The sequence below is a fragment of the Ctenopharyngodon idella genome, chromosome 1, assembly GCF_019924925.1.
Source record: "Ctenopharyngodon idella isolate HZGC_01 chromosome 1, HZGC01, whole genome shotgun sequence".
In the NCBI taxonomy this organism is placed as follows: domain Eukaryota; kingdom Metazoa; phylum Chordata; class Actinopteri; order Cypriniformes; family Xenocyprididae; genus Ctenopharyngodon; species Ctenopharyngodon idella.
Genome location: NC_067220.1, coordinates 1,357,425 through 1,382,555, shown reverse-complemented (window position 1 = coordinate 1,382,555; position 25,131 = coordinate 1,357,425). Strand labels below are relative to the sequence as shown.

The 25,131-nt window shown below is 40.1% G+C and overlaps 1 protein-coding gene and 2 long non-coding RNA genes across 16 annotated transcripts in view; 1 reads left to right on the top strand and 2 right to left on the bottom strand.

The window, feature by feature from the left end:
* Positions 1–25,131, top strand: part of LOC127508732 (uncharacterized) — a 488,047-nt gene that overhangs the window by 85,312 nt on the left and 377,604 nt on the right. The gene's annotated exons all lie outside the window — the stretch shown is intronic.
* The window catches only part of LOC127500999 (uncharacterized), a 385,015-nt gene that overhangs the window by 63,463 nt on the left and 296,421 nt on the right, over positions 1–25,131 (bottom strand). The gene's annotated exons all lie outside the window — the stretch shown is intronic.
* Positions 1,179–12,686, bottom strand: LOC127508765 (uncharacterized). 2 transcript variants are annotated; one of them, XR_007928921.1, is made up of 5 exons: positions 8,332–12,686; positions 7,909–8,226; positions 7,074–7,730; positions 6,760–6,846; positions 1,179–3,864 (listed from the first exon to the last, which is right to left on the bottom strand). It is a non-coding gene; the product is annotated as an uncharacterized LOC127508765 (long non-coding RNA). The 2 variants fall into 2 exon arrangements; XR_007928920.1 differs by having other exon boundaries at positions 1,179–6,846.

Sequence of the window (25,131 nt, the reverse complement as noted above, 5' to 3'; positions counted from 1 at the left end):
AGACTAAAATTCATAATCAAATGTATTATGTATTTGTGGAGTTTAAGTGCATGAGGGAGTTGTGTGAGCATGAACATGTGTGTAAGGATTCTATGTCGGAGGGTTTTCCACGTTGGGAACATGGTAAACGTTGGCTGAAGTATTCTTTATAAGGAAAGAGTTTGATTGTGCCACATGTAACGATGAGGTAATTCTATTTTAAACATAATCACCACGTCTTTCTATCTTGTAAGGAATCAAAGTTTCTTTGGTCAGTGGTATATAATGTCCGAATCTAGTGTACCGCTCCAGAGAAACACTGACAGCTGGCATAAAGACAACATTTTCCAGTTTTTCTCTCTATGGCTGACATCATATGAAAATAAAAGAATTTTCTCAGCAAGATATCTGGTTCGGTCCCGTGATTCAACCATAATGGGGACAAAGTTTAAATTCAAGTCTACACTCGAGTTCATCTGCTTCCCTTCATTTTTAACTTTAGTTTTTACAAACATCTGCATAGGGTATAATATTATGTCAATGTTTAATTTTTCCAGATTGACTCTTTCATTACAAACTCACAGGAGGCGTGAAAATCAGTGCCATTCATTGTTCATCAAAGCAGAACAGAAGAATAAGAAACATGCATCTACTCTATCAACTACCACACCATAACCTACACAAAGATCATGTCACTAAAATAAAGATACTTAAGTCATTAACACATGTTTACCACTAGATGGAGCCAGAGGTGTCAATAAGACATTTGTGTTTGTTTACAGTCTCAGTCCAGTTGTTGCTCTCAAGGCATCTTTTACCAGACTATGTATTAGTTCAAAGACTTAGTTATCTGTAATTAAACAATACTATTCCTAAAGGAATTTCACAAATTTCCATTTTATTTTGGTTTGATTGGGGTTTTGAGACTGCACTTCCATCTAGCAAATATTTCATATGGTCAAACTAAAACCTTTTGGAGGAATTGCTGGGATGTATTATAAATAATATTTTTTGTTTTGCATAATTAAACATTTTCCAACTTATCGATATATGTTGAATATCAACAAAGCATCTTTGTATGAAGTGGAAAATGCCCATCGCTGCTATGATGAACATTTCCTGTTTTTATCACACCTGTAGGTGGCCAAGGAGCTTCTTAGTTTGACTCAAAAAAAAAACCCACAAGCTGAAGAGCATTTCATGTTGTTGATCTTTATCACATTGACCACAGTATCAAACAACCCTGCAAACACAAAGACATTTTACAAGCAAGTCTCTTTGACCTAGTAAAAGAACACAGTTTCAGGGTCTAAGTTTAGTTTGGTTGTGAAGAAAAAAACAGAGCTGTTTAGGAAACTCAAAGTGAGAAACATGAGACTGAAAAGAAACAGAAATAGGTTGCTGAAGTGGAATGTGTGTGCAGATATCTACAGATGAGAAAGACTAAGATTCAATTAAATTGCAGGCACGGTACAGAGCGATCACACTAGTCAAACGAACCAGACTTTGGGGGTCATGGTTCAGATCTGTTAGCAGCGTGACTGTGTCCAAGTAATGTCCATTTCAGAAATGAACAGTTCGAGATAATACAAATCATGTTATCTAACATTAATTATTTTTAGGCAGAAACAATGAGCTCATTAAAGCCATTATTACAAGTGTGATCATGCATGTTTTGCAAAGACAATAAAACCAAAACCTACACAAAAGGGGACAGTCTTTATATTAATGTTATATTTATTTTTAACACACAAGACACTCTAATTCATTCATTCTTTGTGCACCAAACTCATCGCTTTCTTTCAGATTCTGGAATCAGGTTTTGTTTAATTTCCAGAAGTTTGTTTAATTTTCTCTTGGTGACGCTTCATTTGCCTTCAGAAAGGACAAGATTTGATGATGGTCAGTCACAGTGAGACTCAACTATTTCCCTCATGGAGTTGTTTTTGAATGTTTACAAGAATATTTTAAATAACAGACAGTATACTTATGTTGGATTTGGTTATTATTTTTCTGTAAAATCAAAAAGTGTATCAGAAAAACAGTAGATATCTGTGGTTCTGGATGGGGGGGAAAAAAACGATGTTCAACACTGTAACACCTCTGGAATTCATGAGAAACTTAATGAGATATTCATAAAAAAGATTGTCATCTGTGTGCTATCTGATCATGATGTCACCCATAACATTGTAAGACTTGATTTTCTTGCTAAGACAAAAACTGAGATCAAGCACCCTGCAATAAAGCAATAAAACTCATCTGGAGAGAAGATCTCAAATAAATAGCATAGGACAACGCCTTGCCCTCACACATCTACAGGATGCAACAGCCCTCCCCCCAACACACACACACACACACACACACACACACACACACACACGCACACACACACACACACACACACACCCTCCTTCCTTTTCCCCTGACTCAAGTCACTGAAAGTTCTCCAAGAAGTATAATGTTTCTGGTGTATCTATTGCTTTTTCCTTTCATGTTTGGTATCATTTTAAATGTCTCAGTGCGATTGGTAAAATGGTCTCAATTTCACAGCAGTCACTGGTATTATGAAGAAGATTGAAAACTAAGGAGAATTCTGTCCTCCTTTTGGGTGTTGAAACACCCACTCCTCTCCCCAAAACAGGTGTTGGTGTAATAAATATTTACAACCCTTTTGTCTGGTCTGTATATAAAGTCATGGGGGATCATCTGTAGCCAGAAGCCCCCGTGCAGAGATGGTTGAATGTCTGAAGACACTCACACATCACTGTGTGTACATGCATTTCTTTGAGTAATTGATGTTATGCATTTATTATTTCTGAATTGGCTTCTAATTGTCCAACTATGTAATTGGCATGATACATTTTTACTTGACAAATAAAATGTTATATTTGATTTACTCTGGATTCTTCTGAAATCGTTATGACCAGTAGATTATTGGAGTCCATATTTCTGCAAATCTGCGTCAGGATAGATTCAAACTAAAGGCCCATGAAAGGAGCATGTTAGCACATCATGGGACTTTTTGATTTTTGTCTATCAACTGGCTTAGCAAGTTGCAGTATCGTGACTAAGAAAACTGTGTTTTTGTATGAACAAGCATGTGGCGGTTCGACTCAAATGCATTAGTAAACTCTGCACCCTCTGACTAAGATCAGAACTGGCGAGTTTGTGATCGTGAAAGGCACTCACCAGCCGAAGTGACTTTTCTAAGTGATATGGGTCCGTAATGAACGAATAATTGAAAATATGAGATACCCGGAATAATCAAAAATCTAAATTAATACATAACAAATGATTAATTTCTAATTGGGAACACAACCTAAGAGTAATAATCATTTGAAATTGGAGTCAGATTAAATGAGTGAAATTAAGTTAACTTCACAGAGGCGCTGAAAAGACATACACGCGTTAACCTTCGCCCAGGCCGTCGGATTCCGTTTTTGGGCCAATGCGGGGTTCCTTACAACATCACAACAACATCAGAAACTGCGGTCAGCAACTTCCCAGGGTTTGTGAACCCAGATAGACTACTGCTTTGCTTTTTTTTTTCTTTTTTTTGCCACAGATAAACAGCTGTAATTGCAAAAAGCACATGCTGTTTTTAGTGGAAAGAAAATGGATTCATTATCTACAACATGAAATAACATCTGTGAATGTCATTCACAAACATTACTAAGCAACCAGTAGTAGTAATGTCTGCTAGCGACCTCACTGCCAGCCACTGGCATCATGCAGTGACAAAGTGTAAATGCAGCTTTAGTCTTTATTGTCTTCTGCCCACAAATGATGTTGATCTTCTGTCACTTTCTGTTCAGTCTCATGTGTCTCACTGTGGGTTTCCGGAGTAGGTCTCTTAACCTTCTTCTTTTTTCTGGTGGCTTTGAGCTGGAAGGAAAATGGCCTGTTTATTACATAAACACACACAAAAAAACACTAATCTTGCATTTTTACAAACACTTTGTGGCAAAGGTATTCAGAGACTGTTGCTTTTCTAACGAAGGCCAGCTAGTGAGATCTGTGTAGGTCATCCTCACTCCCCTGAACCCAAGAGGCGCACTAGTGACTAACATTAGAGACTGCAGTCTTTAACATTCTTGTTAGCGTGCCCGCCTCCCATCCCGGTGACCCGGGTTAGAGTTTCGCTCAGAGCGAGACAGATTGGACTGGAGGGGATACATTGGTGCCGTGACCCGGATGGGAGTGAGGTTTAGTGGGTAATTGTAAAAGAGGCCAGCTAGTGAGAGCTGTGCAGGTAAACCTCACTCCCCTGATCTCAAGAGGCACACTAGAGACTAGGGCTGCACGATTAGGACAAAAATCTAATTGTCGATGATTCTCTTGAAATTGTAATAGTAATTATTAATTATGATTATTACAATTACCTTGAATGATGTTTTAAATAGCTTTTTACCATTGTTTGAAGCAGCTGCATGCCATATTTTTATGAAAAAATAAAAAACTAGCTGAAAAAACTCAAACATTGGTTTGGTTTGGTTTCTTTACAAAAAAAAAAAAAAAAGTAAACATATGCATGTAAAAATAATAGGGGCTTTCGCACCATATTATTCTAGGAACTTAGTTATAGGCACTAGCCACCAGGATGATTCCCCAAGAACTAATGTTCCCCTAGGGCCATTTTACTGGTTGCCAGTAGGAACTCTGAAGTGACGTAAACTGTGCTTGTTGTTGTTACTTTTATTTTGACGGTGCTGAGAACAGCTCAGCCAGAGCCTGAGCACACAGTGCTTGCATTCTCCGTCTTCATTAGTTTACGATCTGTTTTACAGTCCTGTCTAATACGTTATTATATAGAACTGTTATACAAAGAAAGTAGACAGTATATGAAAATTATTAGCTATTGCCATGTGGTTAATGCCCAGTATCAATAGCTAAGCAGAAATACATAATCATGTTTTGCTTGGTCCGCTCAAAGTCGCGCTGGATTTTCTCCTTAGCATAAGGTTGAGAGGTCCACCTATCACTGTTTCCGATGTTGGTAGAGTTAGTCCGTGGAGTGAGCTGTGTACCATAGTGTACATAGCTTTTAAAAATGGCAGGTGCTGGTGTTTTTGTGGCATCTGTAATCGTAATCGTGATTAGAAATTCAATTAATTGTGCAGCCCTACTAGAGACTCTGGTCGTTAGCATCCTTGTTAGCATGCCCATCTTCCATGCTGGCGATCCGGGTTTGAGGCCTGCTTGAGCGGTGTGAGTATGTCCGGAGAGGTTACATTGGTGCCGTGACCGGAATAGGTGTTAAGTTTAGGGGGCTGAGTGTAACGGAGGCCAGCTATTGAGAGCTGTGCAAGTAAAGCTCACTGATCTCAAGGGGCACATTAGTGACCGACGCTAGAGACTGCAGTCTTTAACGTCCTTGTTAGCGCACCTGACACAGGTTCGAGTTTGAGCCCCGACCGAAAGGGTTACATTTTTGCTGTGACCCGGATGGGAGTGATATTTAGGGGGTTGAAAGTAACAGAGGCTGGCTAGTGAGAGGTGTGTAGGTAAACCTCACTCTCCTGATTGCAAAAGGTACTACAGCTTGCATTCTTTAACATCTTTGTTAGTGTGCCCGCATCCCATGCCAGCGACCTGGGTTCGAGTCCCGCTAAGAGTGCGGCAATTAGGACCGAACGGGTTACACTTTGAAGAATAAAATAAAAAGCAGCTTTTATCCAATTACTGATAAACAAATTGTCTGATTTGCAGAATAATACTTTGTTTGACAAGGGTAAAGCTGAAATGTTGGTCATTTGTGATGATCTGTGATCTCATCTGTGATCTCGTCAGTGCATTCAGTTACAGTAACTGACAGAGGAAATCCCCACACTTCTGAAGGAGTCTGTAGGATCTTCATGCATCTGGAAATTTTATGTGTGACGCCATCAGAGGTTGATTATGGGTAAGTTATAAGCCATGAAATGCTATTGTAGATCAAAGGGGATTGTGGGAAGGTGAGGAGAGTAATAACACGAATCTGCTCTAGAATCTGAGGGGTTTTCACAATGGGCATGTTTGCTTTCTTTTATCTTATATAACCACAATCATGCATGCCTCATGGTAGAAAACAGGACACATGCCAATCTTTTTTTTGTTAATATGTAGCAGAGTGAACAACACTTGGGTTTACTGTATGTGTGTTGCATGAAGACGGACTCTTTTGAGGAGACAGCGGATTTGGAACCTTTCATTTGCCACTCCGATTGCACTCACTATCAGTGATTACACCGCAGGCTCACTGTCACTCATATCCAAGGAAAATCATCGCCAGAGTCATCCCTTACTAATGACGTCATCACCAGCTAAAATACATGCGTCCAAGTTTACATTCACATGATTCATGCAACAGTTCCAGTGCAATCAAACTCAGACCACAAGTCTTCACATAACCAATTTTTCTTTCAAACCGTGCCCCATTTCGAACTAAACAACCAGTGTGAAAGCACCCTGAGTGTGAATGTGCAATCTGAGATTAAGCAAGAGAAAAACATAACGTACAGAGTTAAACTCACAGACAAAAACACACAAGAACGTCAGTGCATGAAGAGACAGAGACACTACTTCATTGTCTTGTCTGATGATGAGCTCATGCCTAAGATATCAACACATCTGAAATGAACAACAGTGAGATGCATCTGACAAAAAGTCCCTTTGAAGACATTTTAAAATGTCCTCATTAAAAAAAAAGACTATTCATAAAGTTTTTAGGATTAGTCTGTAGCTTGATATTAAACATAAAATGTCTGTTCTCATTTGTGTGTTTATGAAGGACAGCATCACCTCATCTTAATAAACACTCAGTCACAGTGAATCCTCCAATCAGCAGCAGAGTCGAACACAAAGAAATAATGTTGAACAAAGAGAAATCTGCAAATACATAAACACATACAGTACAGAGAACATCAGGATTATTTACAATGAATGAACATACAAAATTCATGGCAAATCAACACAGTTATGAATGAATGAAAAGTGTAGTATTTTCATGAAGCTGCTCTGATTACAGCCAAAACAACTAGTTGATGAAACCATAATCAATAATGAAAAACTGCCTTGTCATGTGCTCTGAGAGTTGTGTGAGTGCTGTTTCTTACCCTGTTTTACAGAGAGACTGACTTTAGTGGTGATGTGAGCTCCACACCAGTATATCCCAGAATCCTCTTCTCTCAGATCAGTGATGTTTACAGTAAAGACTCCAGTAGAAGCTTCATCACTGAAAGAGAATCGATCATCTCTGATCGTCTCAATGAAACTCCATCCTTCACACACATGGAGGGTTCATGTGCTTTGCAGAAGAGTTTCTGATGTTCATCATGATGTTTGCACTGGATTGACATGTCGTCTCCTTCATACTTAGTCAAGTTCAGCTCTGGAAATGATTAGAAATATAAGAACATCAATTCACAGCCATAGTTTCACATATTCAGATGATAAACCTTCCTCACCCTCGTTCATGATGACGATCAGATGAGTGTAAAGATAATTCACGTCTCTCTCTAATGTCACTGCACACCAGTATTTCCCAGCATCCTCTGCTGTCAGTCCAGTGATGGTCCCAGTGAAGACACTTGCAGTCACGTCATCATTCAGAGTCAATCTGTCAGTCTTGGTCTCTTTCTCTTCATTGAGAGTATTTCTATCTCTAGTGGAGCACTTCCCCTTACAGAGAGACTTTGACTTTGATTTATAGATTGAATCATAAGGGCAGATGATCTCAGCAGATTCTCCTTCACGTCTCACTACTGGAGCCACTGCAAACAAACAACAGATAAACTATGGTTGAATAACTGTGCTTATTAAATATTTCTGTATTTGGCATATAATGTCAACAATAATACTTCAACTGCTCAGGTTTTCAAACCAACTTCTTAACACGTCTGCCACAAACACAGATTTAAGTAACTTTCAAGGAAGATTTGTTTTACTTACTGCTAACATGTAGATGAACAGTATTAATAACGGAGTAACTGTACGATTGTCCTCTGATCCAAACTCCACATAAATAAACTCCTCCATCATCTGGTCTCACAGCAATTATTCTCACATGGAAGAGATTTTTGTGTCTGTCATCAGAAATACTGAATCTTTCTTTGTTCTTCCATATGCTGTAAATCGTCTCAATGGAATCTTTTCTTTCTTTGAATATGATCTTGGGATCATTAATATGATTCTGTGAATATTCACAGCTGAATGTGGCAGTTTGTCCAATATTCACCATCTCTCTCTTTGACGTGTTACAACATGAATCTGTAAATTACGTAATAAAGAAATATATTTTGCTTTTATATATTTTACTTTTAATAATGATCAGGAATTTTACTACACCAACAGTTTGATCTTAAAGCGACTGACCTTCTTCCACATTTAAAGTCATATCTATACCCCACTTGTAAAGAACACCAATCCAGTATCCTCCAGCATCATGTTTGTTCAGATTTCTGATATAGATCATAAGGTTTCCCTCATTATTTCCAAACAATGTGAATCTTCCATCATTGATCCATTTTTCATGTTTCGTATCATTCATTATACTTCTCCACTCAGGTAATTTCTTAAAGGATTTAACATTTGCACTGTACCAAACCTCCCCAGAATCAACAAGAAGACTTCCTCCAGAATATCCAGTGACACTAAAGCATCTCACTGCACCTGTCAATCAGATTGATACTGTGATCAGAAACCTCATGAACAGAAAACAGCATCATTACTGCAGTGATGAAAGAGAAAAGCTCTGACCTGAGATCAGGTAGAAAGTGAAGAAGATGAGGAGGATCTTCATTGTGAGTTGAGTTCAGTCTTCTTTATGCTGAATGTTCTCTGTGTGAATCTCTCTGTCTACATCTGTCTGCTTTAGTTACTTCCTCTTTATTCAGCTCTTTATCAGTAATGAGCAGCTTTACTGGCCCCTCCCACCATCAGCACTGCCTGAATATTACATTTATCACACTGAAAGAGCGCCACCTAGTGGAGGTTACAGTGCCTGATACTGAGAGATCATACAGGTTTCATCTTCTCTATATAACAAGGCTGTCCAATTGTGCTCCTGGAAGGCTCGATTGACAGATAGGTTCGTGCTGTTTTATGGGTTGCTTCATCTGCTGATATGAATGCAACATGGTAAAGGTGACGATTCATTACATAATTTGATTGGTTCCACATATGTATAATTCTTTGTAATTCTTAGTAGGAGCAAATCTGAATAGCTTGATCAAGAGGTTGGTCATTCATAACAAAACTAGACACCTGCCTAGTTTTACTTCTCCTTTTGTTATTTTCAGACACACACAGTAATTCTGACCAAGTGTTAGAGACATACATTACCAAACCATATATAAATGTTATCAAACATAAATGTTATCAAACATAAATGTTATCCCTGTAAGGAAATAAATGTTAGTTATGATTAATTAAAATTAAAGTTAAAATTTAAATTTCTTCCACAAAGGTCTGTGATTGTTGTAGGTGGCTGCCTCTCTGAACATGTTCCAGTCTGTGTACAGAAAGCAGTCCTGGAGTGTTGAGACGGCAACATCTGGCCATATTGTGATCTGTTTTGAACCAGTTTGGCAAGTTTGAGAAGTGGTCTGTATGCTGGAATTAGCATAACAGAGATGTGATCGTACCCGGGGAGGGGACTGAGTACAGATTTGTATGCATTTTTCTCCATTGTGTAAACCAGGTCCAATGTGTTGTTTCCCCTTGTTTCAAAGTTCATGTGTTGGTAGATGTGATTACCTGAAGATTTTGTTGTAAAGAAAGACTATTTGGACAAGGGGGACAAGACTAAACAACATAAAAGCACTGACTTTAGAACCCAGAGTAGCTGCTCAGTCTGTCCATGCCAGCATCTTGGATTAATAGTATAATCAACATCTTCAGACATGTATTTTTATGTTTGGGACCAAAATCTGAAGGACACTAGTCTTCCAGGAACAATATTGGACACCCCTGCTATACAAGGAAAATGACACTTAAATTGATCAGAATTATTTTAATCTTCCACTAGAGGGTGTTCGTAAAATACACGTCTCTGAACTTTGGTCTTAGAACCAGCGCACCTTGTCGGTTGTTCACATGCCGCTGTAGTCTGTATCAAAATTGGTACATGGATGGCTAAATAACAAACCGTGTGTCATCTACAGCTCATTGATGCTGATTACCAACAGAGGCTATGGCACCTGGATCCACTGTTGGGCAGACACAGGCTGGCAGCAGCAGTGTCATTTTTGCTGCAGCCAATTGGGGGTTCAGTGTCTTGCTCAAGGGCACCTCAGTTAACCCTTAAATGCATGACTGTTTCGCCAATCATTCTTACATATTCGGGTATTTATTGACCCGGCTCTATATCTAACACGGAAGGATCTCTACCTGTCGCAATAATATAAAACTCCTCTGATATTAGAGTAGCAATTACAGAAGAATAAAATAAATCATATTTTGTTACCTTTTGGAGCTTGAAAGGGCTCAGTTTGAGCAGATGTTTTATGCCATCATCACTGTCCTCGTCAGAGCTCATTTCCCAGTAAATTCAGCAAATAATAGGCTAGTTTTATGTTTGAGGTCGCAAATGTGAGCCCATTCGCGATCTCAAACCTATTCTCAGAACTATATAATTTTCAACATCTTCAAAATCAATATTTCGATCGCTAACAGCTTCACAGTGACAGTCATATTTGATTGCGTTTAGTACTTGTTCTGCAGTAAATCACTGAGCCATTTCATGTTTTTTTTATTATTTCGTTTTCTGTCTGAATGAGTCGTCACTTCAGCATTGTGTATCAGACATTGCCACCTTGTGGAATAAAGGTGAATTGCACTTAATTTTGTGTTTACAGTTTTGACCGACATGGTGCTCTCACAGCATCTTTTCACAAACCATGAAGAGTTCAGTGTCTTTGTTGTTTCTCCTCACTAAATTGAAATGAATTAAAATCTAAAGGAACTTCATGAAATAGTAGTATTTATTTATTTATTTACAACTATTATTAGTAGTGTATATGTATTCAGTATTTACATTTCCTTTTGAAAATGTAAAAATGTAGTTTGATTTATTGTGTGAAATCAGTCATTTTGATTTCGCAGTATGTTTCCAAGTATAGTGTTTCATATAATAATAATAAGAATAATAATAATTAGTTCTACACCTTCATTTGAGTCCAGCTGTGTTTGATTATACTGATTGGACTTGATTAGGAAAGCCACACACCTGTCTATATAAGACCTTACAGCTCACAGTGCATGTCAGAGCAAATGAGAATCATGAGGTCAAAGGAACTGCCTGAAGAGCTCAGAGACAGAATTGTGGTAAGGCACAGATCTGGCCAAGGTTACAAAAAAATTTCTGCTGCACTTAAGGTTCCTAAGAGCACAGTGGCCTCCATAATCCTTAAATAGAAGACGTTTGGGACGACCAGAACCCTTCCTAGAGCTGGCCGTCCGGCCAAACTGAGCTATCGGGGGAGAAGAGCCTTGGTGAGAGAGGTAAAAAAGAACCCAAAGATCACTGTGGCTGAGCTCCAGAGATGCAGTCGGGAGATGGGAGAAAGTTGTAGAAAGTCAACCATCACTGCAGCCCTCCACCAGTCGGGGCTTTATGGCAGAGTGGCCCGACGGAAGCCTCTCCTCAGTGCAAGACACATGAAAGCCCGCATGGAGTTTGCTAAGATGGTGAGAAATAAGATTCTCTGGTCTGATGAGACCAAGATAGAACTTTTTGGCCTTAATTCTAAGCGGTATGTGTGAGAAAACCAGGCACTGCTCATCACCTGTCCAATACAGTCCCAACAGTGAAGCATGGTGGTGGCAGCATCATGCTGTGGGGGTGTTTTTCAGCTGCAGGGACAGGACGACTGGTTGCAATCGAGGGAAAGATGAATGCGGCCAAGTACAGGGATATCCTGGACGAAAACCTTCTCCAGAGTGCTCAGGACCTCAGGCTGGGCCGAAGGTTTACCTTCCAACAAGACAATGACCCTAAGCACACAGCTAAAATAATGAAGGAGTGGCTTCACAACAACTCCGTGACTGTTCTTGAATGGCCCAGCCAGAGCCCTGACTTAAACCCAATTGAGCATCTCTGGAGAGACCTAAAAATGGCTGTCCACCAACGTTTACCATCCAACCTGACAGAACTGGAGAGGATCTGCAAGGAGGAATGGCAGAGGATCCCCAAATCCAGGTGTGAAAAACTTGTTGCATCTTTCCCAAAAAGACTCATGGCTGTATTAGATCAAAAGGGTGCTTCTACTAAATACTGAGCAAAGGGTCTGAATACTTAGGACCATGTGATATTTCAGTTTTTCTTCTTTAATAAATCTGCAAAAATGTCAACAATTCTGTGTTTTTCTGACAATATGGGGTGCTGTGTGTACATTAATGAGGGAAAAAAAATGAACTTAAATGATTTTAGCAAATCATTAGAGTGAAACATTTAAGGGGGTCTGAATACTTTCCGTACCCACTGTATACTTGAAAATAGATGTGTGGTCACATCACGCAGCCGCATAACTTCATCATCTTAACATTTAATCCCAATATATTGTTTCTTGAGTTTGCACAAGGTAGACTCAAATTTTTTGCTCCATAAAGCAAACAATGCATCACTCTTTTCAGAAATTTTCCCTTCCATCCCTGAGGAGATCTGAATATTATACCATTAAACAATTAAACCAGACTTACCCATTCCTTGGTGAGAAGGTCAGCTTTAATCCATCCACAAGATCAACTGTGAAACAATGTCCTCATTCTGACGACCGATCAAAGTAGATTTCAGAAAACTCACTGCAAGGGTGAACCTCCTACAGGGGTTCAGGCTGTAGGGTCGCCGAATGACTAAAGAAACGTTATCAGCAAGATGGTAGAAAACTGAAAATTTCTTGTCTATAACCACCCACTGCTACTTATACCAACGACGGAAGTAAGCGCAGTTACAATAGCAAAATATGTGGGAGAGCGTTGCTACAGTGTGACGATATTATATTGCAACAGGGAGCACATTAATGTTAATACTAAAAATCAAAACTAGTTAGCACATCATTTGTAATTGAAAGGGTTTAATGAGAATATCTGATTATGGTTACACTTAAAATAATTACAAAACAGATGTATGAGATGATAAAATTATATACCATTAATTGTACCCAGCATGTATGTAAAAAGTTACCTGAGAGATAGAGAGAAAGAGAGAGAGATTGAGAGAGAGAGAGAGAGAGAGAGAGAGAGAGGGGCCAAAGAGTGCCCAAGAAAAGCCAAGAATCAAAGAAAACCAGAGCAACAGTTACAATCTTCTTTTATCCCTTCCTTGACTATGTGACTGAAACCCAAATGTGAGACATTCAAACTGACCAATCAGAAGATTAAAACGTCCCTCACTGTACTAAAGGTGTGACAATTTTGTCACAATTTTGTCAAAATTGACAATTTTTGACAATTTTGATATTCAACAGTGCTTTGATCTGCCTGCATTGACACTATTCTTTAAGAGCTGCTATGCAGCCAAACAATGTACCAGTTATCAATGTAAAGCTGCTTTGACACAATCTACATTGTAAAAAGCGCTATATAAATAAAGGTGACTTGACTTGACTTGACAATTGTAGGCCCCCGATGTACATACATTTTGGCCTATAGGGCTTGATCACTATCAGCACCTTTGCGTCTTCCAAATGGCCCTTGTAGCAAGAGAGAGCGGGTTGAAACAGTAAAGCAAATGTCTTTGTTCATTTTAAAATATCTTTGGATATTTTCAATCTTACAAATGTAAACAACACAAATGCAGTGAATTCATAAATTCATTATTCATCATTCACTGTACGCAATATTCATTATAGTGATTCAAAAGTTATCCAGGGATAATGCGATGGTGTATTGTGTGTGTTTAAATACAGTTGTTTAGCTGACCATTGATAGCTTGCAGCCGATCTCTACACAAAAGCTGCGCGTTCTCGTGACTCTTTAGCTCCGCTCACACGACACGCCTCCAGGAGCTTGGCTGTTTTTGGAAAGACTCGGTACAGCGTATGTATCTTTTATAAATATGATAAAACGAAAGACTTTTTGCCGATATGAAGGATGCACTACTACTCTATAGGTACGTAAGTTTAACATGAGATTGGCAGAAACTGTGTGTGATACCCCCCCTTTAAATCTTGTCCTTACTGAAGGCAAATGAAGCTTCACTGAACGAAACCTGATTCCAGAATCTGAGAGAAAATGTGGAATCTGAGAATAAACAAGACAAAATCATGATGTGCATAATTCAATTTACACATGAAACACACAAGAACTTCGGTGCATGAAGAATGAATAAATGAGAGTGACTTGTGAGAAAAGAAAAAAAAAAACAATAACAAAGGCAAAGAGAGAAAAAACAGTTGCATTTGTGTATCTAGGTTTTTGTCTTTTGGGAAACACGACCACATCTCAGTCTTTCTCTTCTGCAGACCTACACAAGGACTGTGACGGTGGCAATTTTTTACTACCGCAGTGGGAAATCACCAACAACCGCCGGTGTTGCGGTGGTGGGGTCCGGGGGAGGGGGGTTGGTTGTATGTATATATATATATTATGTGTGTGTGTGTATGTATATGTATATATATATATATATATATATATCAGAGGTTGCGTTAGACTTTTGGCGGACAGTAAAAAATCTGTCATAATCAATTATTACCCGTCATTTTAATTTTTATATTTTAAAGATAAGACATTTAATAGCTTCTGATTTCGTCACCATTTACATTTTTATTCACGAATTTACAGGAAAGTAAATTGGCCTACGCTAAGAATTTATTTATACTATGAAAAGAAAGATGAACAAAGACTGCGTCACTTTCCAGTTTTCATCTTGAACACTTGTCACGGATCGTGAGTGAACGCGATCATCCTTTCCTCTTTACAGAACGAAATAAACATGAATGAAAATCAGAAAAAAATGTTGAAAGACACAGTAGCTTACCGAAATCGTCAGTTCAGTCAGTGTTGCAAACAATGTCACGTAACATTATACCTCAGAAAAGCCATTCGTTGACCATAAACTTGATAGTCAGCAAGAAAATAACAAAATGAACTATTTAAAACAAAACGAGCTGGATTAGATTATGTAAGTATAAGTATTATAACTTTATTATTATAAAATGGACTTAAACTGGGTGCTCGCCTGTGTGTAATCAAACATATCGTTTTATTCTGGAGACTGAACTCGCGCTCTGCAGACACACTGTAATATTCAAGTTGTTGAATATAGATTTGTAATTCTGATGTGTTATGTAGTTCCTGAATATAGGCACTAGGGGGCAGTGGGTGAATAGGATGTGATGCAGTGTATGCAAAGAAATGATGGAATAAAAAAAAGGAAACCGCATGTGTTGAAGCTGATCAAAGATTCTAGTCATCTTTTCACAAATAATATATGGTGTCAGAGTGAATCACGAAGATGGATGCTGCCTGCACCGCGAATGGATTGGTAATCACAAAATCTTCCCGATGCATGGAGAAAGTTTAAGCAGCACGTTGAACTGATGTTTTCAGGACCGTTTCGCCGCAAAGAGGAGGCGGAGATGTGCAGCTACCTGCTTCTATGGGTCGGGGAGAAAGGACGGGATATTATAACACATGGACTCTCACCGATGATGAAGCTAAGTTGCTCAAAACGTACTATGACAAATTTGAAGCTTACGTAGTACCAAAGGCGAATCCAATTTTTGCTAGATACAAGTTCAATGAAAAAACACAGTGTGCCACGGAAACATTTGATCAGTTCGTCACTGAACTCAGACTGCTCGTTAAAGACTGTGGCTACACAAATCCAGAGATGGTGAGAGACTGTGTCGTTTTCGGCATTTATTCCCCACACGTTTGAGAGAAACTACTCAATCAGGGTGCTGAATTAACATTAGAAAAAGCAATCGACATTGCCAGATCGCATGAGGTTGCGCAGGCTCAGATGAGAAGTATGGCCATCGGCAGCACAAATGCAAATCAGGAGCAACAAGTGCACGCAATAGGAAAGCATGCAAAACTGCGTCAGAGCTGGCAGAAAAGCGCAAAAACAGTGTGCATACAGAACGCCTCCATACATGCGGATACTGCGGAAAAGAGCACAAAAGAAAAGAGACATGTCCAGCAAAAGGAAAGCAGTGTGCTAAACATGGAAAGTGGAATCATTTCGCAAAGGTTTGCAAGTCAAAGTCCAAATCTGTGCACATTGTAAGTGACAACAAACCTGAAGACGGATACCCAGATGTGAGTAGTGAATTCTTTATTGACTCTGTCACAAACACAATTACTTCATCAGAGCAAGCTTTTGCTGAAGTTGAAATAAAAGAATATGGCTCGCCGTTGAAATTCAAACTGGACACGGGCGCTCAGGTTAATGTAATACCAGAAAGAGTCTTCAAAAATATTGCAACAAAGATGCTGCATACCCACAAAAAGCTCACAGGATATGGTGGACAGCCAATGTCAGTTAAAGGCACATGTCAACTGCACTGCAAATATAAAGAGAATGCCATGCCACTGGACTTCTTTATTGTGGACACCCAGTCGCCACCTGTGCTTGGATTAAAAGCATGCTTAGACTTGGACATGATTAAGCTGGTGCTGTCTGTATCCTCCCCAGCGAAAGATTCGGAGTCGATTATAGATGAATTTGCTGATGTGTGGCATTGGTCTGTTTCCTGGAGTATGCAACATTCAGCTGGACCCAACAGCCACACCAGTCATTCACCCACCAAGGAGAGTTCCTTTCGCCCTGCGAGACCGGCTGAAAGAAGAGTTGGACTCCATGGAGGAGCAAGGTATCATTGTGAAAGAGACAGAGCCAACAGATTGGGTAAATGCCCTCTGCGTAGTCGAGAAGCCCAAAACTGGTAAGCTGAGAGTATGTCTGGATTCACGGGATCTTAATAAGGCTATAAAGCGGCCACACTATCCTCTGCCTACATTAGATGACATCACACCAAAGTTGGCTGGAGCTCGTTACTTCAGTGTGATGGATGCTAGATCTGGCTACTGGGCAGTCAAGCTTTCTGAAAAGCCTCGAGACTGACCACTTTCAATACAATCTTCGGTAGATACCGATTTTGCCGCCTACCTTTTGGCATTGTCTCAGCCCAGGATATTTTCCAGCAGAAAATAGATGAGGTTTACGAAGGTCTGCCTGGAGTTGTGGCCATTGTGGATGATATCTTGGTCTACGGAAAGACAAAGGAGGAACACGACCATAATCTCAGGAGGATGCTGGAAAGGTCTCGAGAAAAAGGAGTGCGCCTTAATCCTGAGAAAAGAACGGTTTGCGTTCCGGAAGTCAGCTACTTCGGCCACTGTCTTTCCAAAGATGCAATCAAACCAGACCCTCACAAGGCGGAGGCCATAAAAGAGATGTCACCACCTAAGAATCGTGCTGAACTCTAAACAATTCTTGGTATGGTCAATTATCTTTCAAAGTTTGCACCCAGTCTTTCAGATGTAAATGCACCTCTGAGACAGCTACTGCGGCATGACAATGAGTTTGTATGAGACAAACAACATGATGCAGCTTTCCGAAAGATGAAAGAAATCATTACCAGGGAGCCAGGACCTGTGTTGGCATTCTTCGATACAAGCAAAGACCTCACACTGCAAGTGGACGCCTCCAAATATGGATTAGACGCAGTGTTGCTGCAGGAAGGTAAACCACTTGCATATGCCTCAAAGTCACTCACAGACTCAGAAATAAGCTATGCTCAGATCGAGAAAGAGCTCCTGGCTATCCTCTGGGGCTGCAAGAGATTTCATCAATATGTTTATGGACGTCACATAACAGTGGAATCCGATCATAAACCCCTGGAAGCGTTCATCAGAAAGCCACTAGCTGCAGCACCATCAAGACTGCAAAGGATGATCTGGCAGTTACAAAAGTACAGTTTCACCATTGTACACATTCCTGGGAAAAATATTCCAGTGGCTGACACGCTGTCAAGAAAATCAATGCCTTGCACTGATCACAGCCTCACTGAGGAGATGGATGTTCAAGTACATACTGTTCTCAGCGCTCTCCCTGTCAGTGATGTGAAGCTTAGCAATATTCGAAAAGAAACAGACAGAGATGTCCAAATGTCCACACTAAAGAGAGTGATCAAAGAAGGATGGCCTGCCGAAAGAAAGAGATGCCCTACAGCCATCCTAGATGGAATCACAGAGATGAGTTATCGGAGATGGGCGGTATGGTCTTCGAAGGGAGAAAAGATCATAATCCCCATGCAGCTGAGAGAAGAGATGCTTAAACGCATTCATGCAGGCCACATGGGAATTGAGAAATCCAAACAACGCACTAGAGACATTAGAGAAAGCTAGAGAACTAGAGAAAAGCTTTGCTCATACTTGGGACTTTGTGCACGTCATGAGCAGCCCGCATTACCCACAGAGCAATGGGCTCAGTGAGAAGGCAGTACAAATTGCCAAATCACTAATGGATAAAGCAAAAGCGGACAGGAAAGACCCATGTATCAGTCTGTATCAAGGAAATTACTACAACAGGTCTGCGAAACCACTCACACCACTACGGGTTGGAGACCATGTCTGAATTCAGGAATCGGGTTGCTGGAATCCTGCTGTAGTCATTCAACCTGCTGACACCTTCAGGTCTTACCATGTACGTACTGCAGAAGGCCAAGTCTTCCGCAGGAATCGTCGTCACCTTTTGCAAGATAAGACACAGCCTATCACTGCCGAGCCCGAAATCTCTTCAAGCGCTCTGCACACAGTACCCACAGACCAACCAAAGCAGACAGACACGAATAACACTGATTCTGTTGCCCCACGTTATGTCACCAGATCAGGATGTGAAGTGAAACCAAGAGTCGTCCTTGATCTATAATTGTAAAGGGTGTAGGCGGATCGCTGCCCTATAAAAGAAAAAAAAAATGCTATTGTCACTACCATTGATACGTTGTTATATTGTTGTTCTTCTGTATACTGATTGTTGCATTGGTATGTTATACCTTAAGGATTTGCACAGCTGCAATATTTTGTTCACTGACAAGTATGTCAAGCTTTCCAAAAAAAGGGGGATGTAATATTCAAGTTGTTGAATATAGATTTGTAATTCTGATGTGTTATGTAGTTCCCGCATATAGGCACTAGGGGGCAGTGGGTGAATAGGATGTGATGCAGTGTATGCAAAGAAATGATGGAATAAAAAAAAAGGAAACCGCATGTGTTGAAGCTGATCGAAGATTCTTGTCATCTTTTCACAAATAATATACACACTGGAGCGCACTCACCACAAACTGGACAGGGGTGGGAATTACATTTACAAGCTACATCAGCCTCAGTATTCTGTCAAAATGACGGACGGGCTTCAGATTTTTTCCGTCACTGCTAAAAAAAAAAAAAAAAAAAAAAAAAAATTGGTTAACGCGACCTCTGAGATATATATACATAACACTCCACCACCGCGGTGGCGCGGTTGTCATGAAGACCATCACAGCCCTAACCTACACACACTTTCCACTTCATCAGTCTGTTTCCCTTTCTGTTCTGTTTCACAAGTCTCACTGTGGGTTTCCTGAACAAGTATGTGTATTCGTCACAACCAAACTAAACTGAGACCCTGAACGTGTCTGCTGTGTTCTGTGGTTTTGAGCTGGACGGAAAAAATGACATTCATCACACAAACACAAAAACACCTTTGTTAATTTGTAAAAATGAATGTATATTCATAACACTATACATAACCCTCTATATTTGTTCTTATTTTGTGTAAAAAATCCATGTAAAAAGTAGCCATATTTGTTTTCTTTTGCAGTTATAAAATAATAATATCTGGTATATGGTCTCCTATATAAGTTTTTTTCTACTTTTTACTTAAGTATTCCAATCAGAGTGAATCTGGTCCTTACTGAAGGAGACTGTAGCGTCACTGAGAGACTCTTCATGCTTCTGGAAACTGACAGACGCGTAAAGGAGCTCATCAGAGGGGATTGTGGGTAATTGAGCAGTAGACAGACCTGAACTGTGTGTGAGCGTCACCTCGTCTCTTGTGTCTTAATTGACACACAGTCAGAGTGAATCCACCAATCAGCAGCAGAATCACACACACACAAATAATGATGATCATGGAGGAATCTGAAAATAAAACACACAAACACATGGTGTTTAGAGAAACCAGATACACATGAATGAAATAATATCTACACACACTACATTTTATGATGTTCATTTTCAGCCATTTCTATCCTACATGAACATGTTTTTTATGGGTTATGGGTTATAAATGCATTTGATGAAACTAGTCTGATTAAAAACAATTTATATGAAATATTTATAAAACTCTGTAATGTTTGCCATAAAGGAACTAGTTTAGTCGTGTGAGGTTAATGTTCATGCTTCACATATTTATTCATTTTTTAACTATTCTGCAGTAAAATAAGTGTATTTTAGTCTCTTTGTCACAGAGACACCAGGTTCCCCCCCTCACGATATGAAAACGATATGGCACCAGGCTAGACTAGTGACTCAAACATTTAACGTTACTTTTGTCCTGCAACATCCCTTGCTGCTTCCAGTGTTTTTTTTTTTTTTGTGGCTAAGAAGGCCTTGCATTGATTACCGGACAGTAAATTTCCATTATCCACTTCAGTCTTCACCAAGCTGGACCTCCTAATTGCATAAAACCTCATCCTGATACCTGTTGGGAACGAGCAGTGCTTGAAGTGGAAAAATAAAAGTGCCGGTACTCCTGATGCTCGGTTCAAAACACGTTCCTGAGGAAAGGAGGGCGCGACGGGCTTCCGTTGGAATTGCCTAAAGGTAAAAATAGAGAAGTGCTAGTACTGCGTAACCAGCCCACTTCAAGCACTGGGGATGACTGCATTTGTGATGAAGTACATTCTACTGGGCACAATGAATGTTGTGTTATATTGTGTGCTTGGTCAACTCCCCCTCTGTATTCCAGGACTTCATGTATGAGGTTTTTTGGGCAGACCTCCACTGCTTTGTCCTGATGTACATCAGTGACATCTCGGTATACTCCTGGAACCTGGGCAAACATCGCTAGAACGTTTCGGTGGTCCTCGAGAAGCTGATGGAATACCATCTCTTCCACAAAGTCTAGAAATGCACCTTCCACCAACCCTCAATGCAGTTCCTTGGTTAGCACATCAGTGCAGACGACATCAAGATGGACGAGGGGAAAGTGGATGCTGTCTGTTTCTGGCCACAACCCACCACCATCAAAGAACTCCAGTGTTTCCTAGGTTTCTCCAATTTCTATAACCACTTCATAAAGAATTACGGCTCGATTACTGCACCCCTCACCTCTCTCCTAAAAAGCACGCCCAGCTCTCTGCCCTGGAACCACTCCCTTACCCAGCCAGCCTGTTACTCTAGAGGTGGACGCTTCAACATCTGGGGAAGGAGCAGTGTTATCTCAACAGCAGGGGACACCTTCTCGACTGCATTTATGTGACATCTTCTCCATGAAACTCATCCCGCTACTGCAAAATTATGACATCGGTAATCATGAGTTGCGCACCGTGAAGCTGGTTCTAGAAGAATGGAGACATTGGCTAGAAGGAGTGTGTCATTTCTTTGCTGTATTCACAGATCACCGAAATCTGGAATATCTTTGTGAAGTCAAAAATCCAACCCAAAACATACCAGATGGGCTGTCTTTATCGCTCACTTTGATTTTATAATTTCCTGCCATCCAGGGACCAAGAAAGTCAAGGCAGCTGCATTGTCATGTCTCCACACTCCCAAAGAAGCTCCGGAACATCCAGGCCCGGTCATCTCTCCTAACATCATCGTCAGCCCCATCCAATGGTCCCTGGATGATTAGTAATGTGATGCCGAAGCCACAGCCACTGAGCCAGCGCCGCCAGGGTGTCCCCCAAATCACACATGCTGTATGTCCCCCAACATATCACTCTGAAGGAATCTGCACATTCATCTGTGGGCACTGGCACCCAGGGACCAGTCAGACCATCTTGCTGCAAGATTGCTTCTGGTAGTCGGGCATGGCAAAGGACATGAAAGGGTTTATCCAGGGATGCCTGGAGCGTGTCTAAGATCCACACTCCACATCAGTCCTGGTGACACCTAGGAGTGGATTTCTTCGCTGAACTGCCCCCAGCCTGTTGTCTGGTACCTCTCAGAGGCCTACCTACCGGCATGGAGATGGCAGGACTCACCTTTAACCATCTTTAACTATGCTCCCTGAGTTTTTTTTTTTGTGCCATGCCCACCAGAATTTAACCGCTTCCACACCTGGGCACAGTACCCTCAATACTCAGCTTCCAGCCCCACCTTTTCCCATGGTCTGGAGAAGCCTCAGAAGTTCCATCTGTCAACCACTTGTTTCAAGAGAGCGAAAGGGTCTGGGATGCAGCTCACCACCATCTTCAGCAGGCAGTGTGCTGTCACAAGAGCCATGCCGATGCCTGGCGATCCGAGACTCCCACCTCCCAGCCTGGGCAGAAGGTATCAGAGTCACAGAGACACCAGATTCCCCCGTCACCACCACTCAATGTTCCCAGTCATCTGATTACTGAACACCTGCACCTGTCCCTCATTAGCAACACCAGTATAAAGAGCACACACCTCTAGTCACTCATTGTCTTGCTTCATCTATGGATACAGATGGCTTACCTGCTAAACTTACTTCGAGGTAACAACGTGTCTCCAACTATCTCCTTTGTGTATCTCCTGTGATCTCCAAGTTGTCTGCTATTGTATTCCCTGTAAAGACTCTTACAATACCTGTTTGGAAAGACCTGCTAACCACCTTACCCACTCTGTAGTGTGTGCTCTCCGGTCCATTCAAACACTGACTGCGTCCAGTGTCCACTTCATCATTCCTGGTAAAAGAAAAGACTCTGTTAATTGTTAACTGTTAATTATCTCAAACTCCATTGAACTGCCTGACTGTCATATAACTCACCTGCATTGTGTTTGTTTCTCAATATTCTATACCTGTTTAAATTCAATCACATTGTGTCTCTCAGTTTGGTTATTCGTTGAGTCTTCTGCATACTTACACATAACTTACGCTCTACTTCATCTGCCTCTGTCAAGTCTCACGTGGTCTTACTGTGGGTTTCCTGAATAAAGACCGTTAAACTGAACTTGACTTTGCACCTTCCGTTCATTTGATGGAAAAAAAACTGAAAACATCTCCTGCATTTATGAGAAACTTTGTGGCAAAGAGAAACTCAGACTTACATTTAAAGAGTAGAAAACAGAATTGTACAATTTCATTTACAATTTATATATATATACATATATATATTTTTTTTACTATAAAAACTGACTGATCTGATTATTGGTATTTTGTTTATATCTAAATATTTTTAGTCCTGAGGGAGAAGCAAATTTATTTATTAAATGAAGTTGTTTTACCCCTTTTGACAGTTAAATGCACTTTAGTGATGATGTGAGATCCACACCAGTATATCCCAGAATCCTCTTCTCTCAGATCAGTGATGTTTACAGTAAAGACTCCAGTAGAAGCTTCATCACTGAAAGAGAATCGATCATCTCTGATCGTCTCCAATGAAACTCCATCCTTCACACACATGGAGGGTTCATGTGCTTTGCAGAAGAGTTTCTGATGTTCATCATGATGTTTGCACTGGATTGACATGTCGTCTCCTTCATACTTAGTCAAGTTCAGCTCTGGAAATGATTAGAAATATAAGAACATCAATTCACAGCCATAGTTTCACATATTCAGATGATAAACCTTCCTCACCCTCGTTCATGATGACGATCAGATGAGTGTAAAGATAATTCACGTCTCTCTCTAATGTCACTGCACACCAGTATTTCCCAGCATCCTCTGCTGTCAGTCCAGTGATGGTCCCAGTGAAGACACTTGCAGTGACGTCATCATTCAGAGTCAATCTGTCAGTCTTGGTCTCTTTCTCTTCATTGAGAGTATTTCTATCTCTAGTGGAGCACTTCCCCTTACAGAGAGACTTTGACTTTGATTTATAGATTGAATCATAAGGGCAGATGATCTCAGCAGATTCTCCTTCACGTCTCACTACTGGAGCCACTGCAAACAAACAAACTGTACATGAATAATGCTTATATAATATTTCTGTATTTAGTGTATAATACCAACAATAATACTTTAACTGCTCAGGTTCCTCATCCTCACCAATATCACATCTTATTCTACCACACACAGATTTTATAAACTTTCAAGCAAGATTTGTTTTACTTACTGCTAATATGTAGGTGAACAGTATTAATAATGTAGTAACTGTACGATTGTCCTCTGATCCAAACTCCACATAAATAAACTCCTCCATCATCTGGTGTCACAGCAGTAATTCTCACACTGAAGATATTTTTATGTCTGTCATCAGAAATTCTGAATCTTTCTTCCTTATCCATTGTGCTGTAGATCTTCTCAATAGAGTCTTTTCCTTCTTTGAATATGATCTTGGGATCATTAATATGATTCTGTGAATATTCACAGCTGAAGGTGGCAGTTTCTCCAATATTCACCATCTCTCTCTTTGACGTGTTACAACATGAATCTGTAAATTACATAATAAAGAAATAAATTTACTTTTATACAGACTTTAAATCGATCAAGTATTTTACTACACCAACAGTTTGATCTTAAAGCGACTGACCTTCTTCCACATTTAAAGTCATATCTATACCCCACTTGTAAAGAACACCAATCCAGTATCCTCCAGCATCATGTTTGTTCAGATTTCTGATATAGATCATAAGGTTTCCTTCATTATTTTGAAACAATGAAAATTTGTCATCATTGATCCATTTTTCATGTTTCGTATCATTCATTATACTTCTCCACTCAGGTAATTTCTTAAAGGATTTAACATTTGCACTGTACCAAACCTCCCCAGAATCAACAAGAAGACTTCCTCCAGAATATCCAGTGACACTAAAGCATCTCACTGCACCTGTCAATCAGATTGATACTGTGATCAGAAACCTCATGAACAGAAAACAGCATCATTACTGCAGTGATGAAAGAGAAAAGCTCTGACCTGAGATCAGGTAGAAAGTGAAGAAGATGAGGAGGATCTTCATTGTGAGTTGAGTTCAGTCTTCTTTATGCTGAATGTTCTCTGTGTGAATCTCTCTGTCTCTACATCTGTCTGCTTTAGTTACTTCCTCTTTATTCAGCTC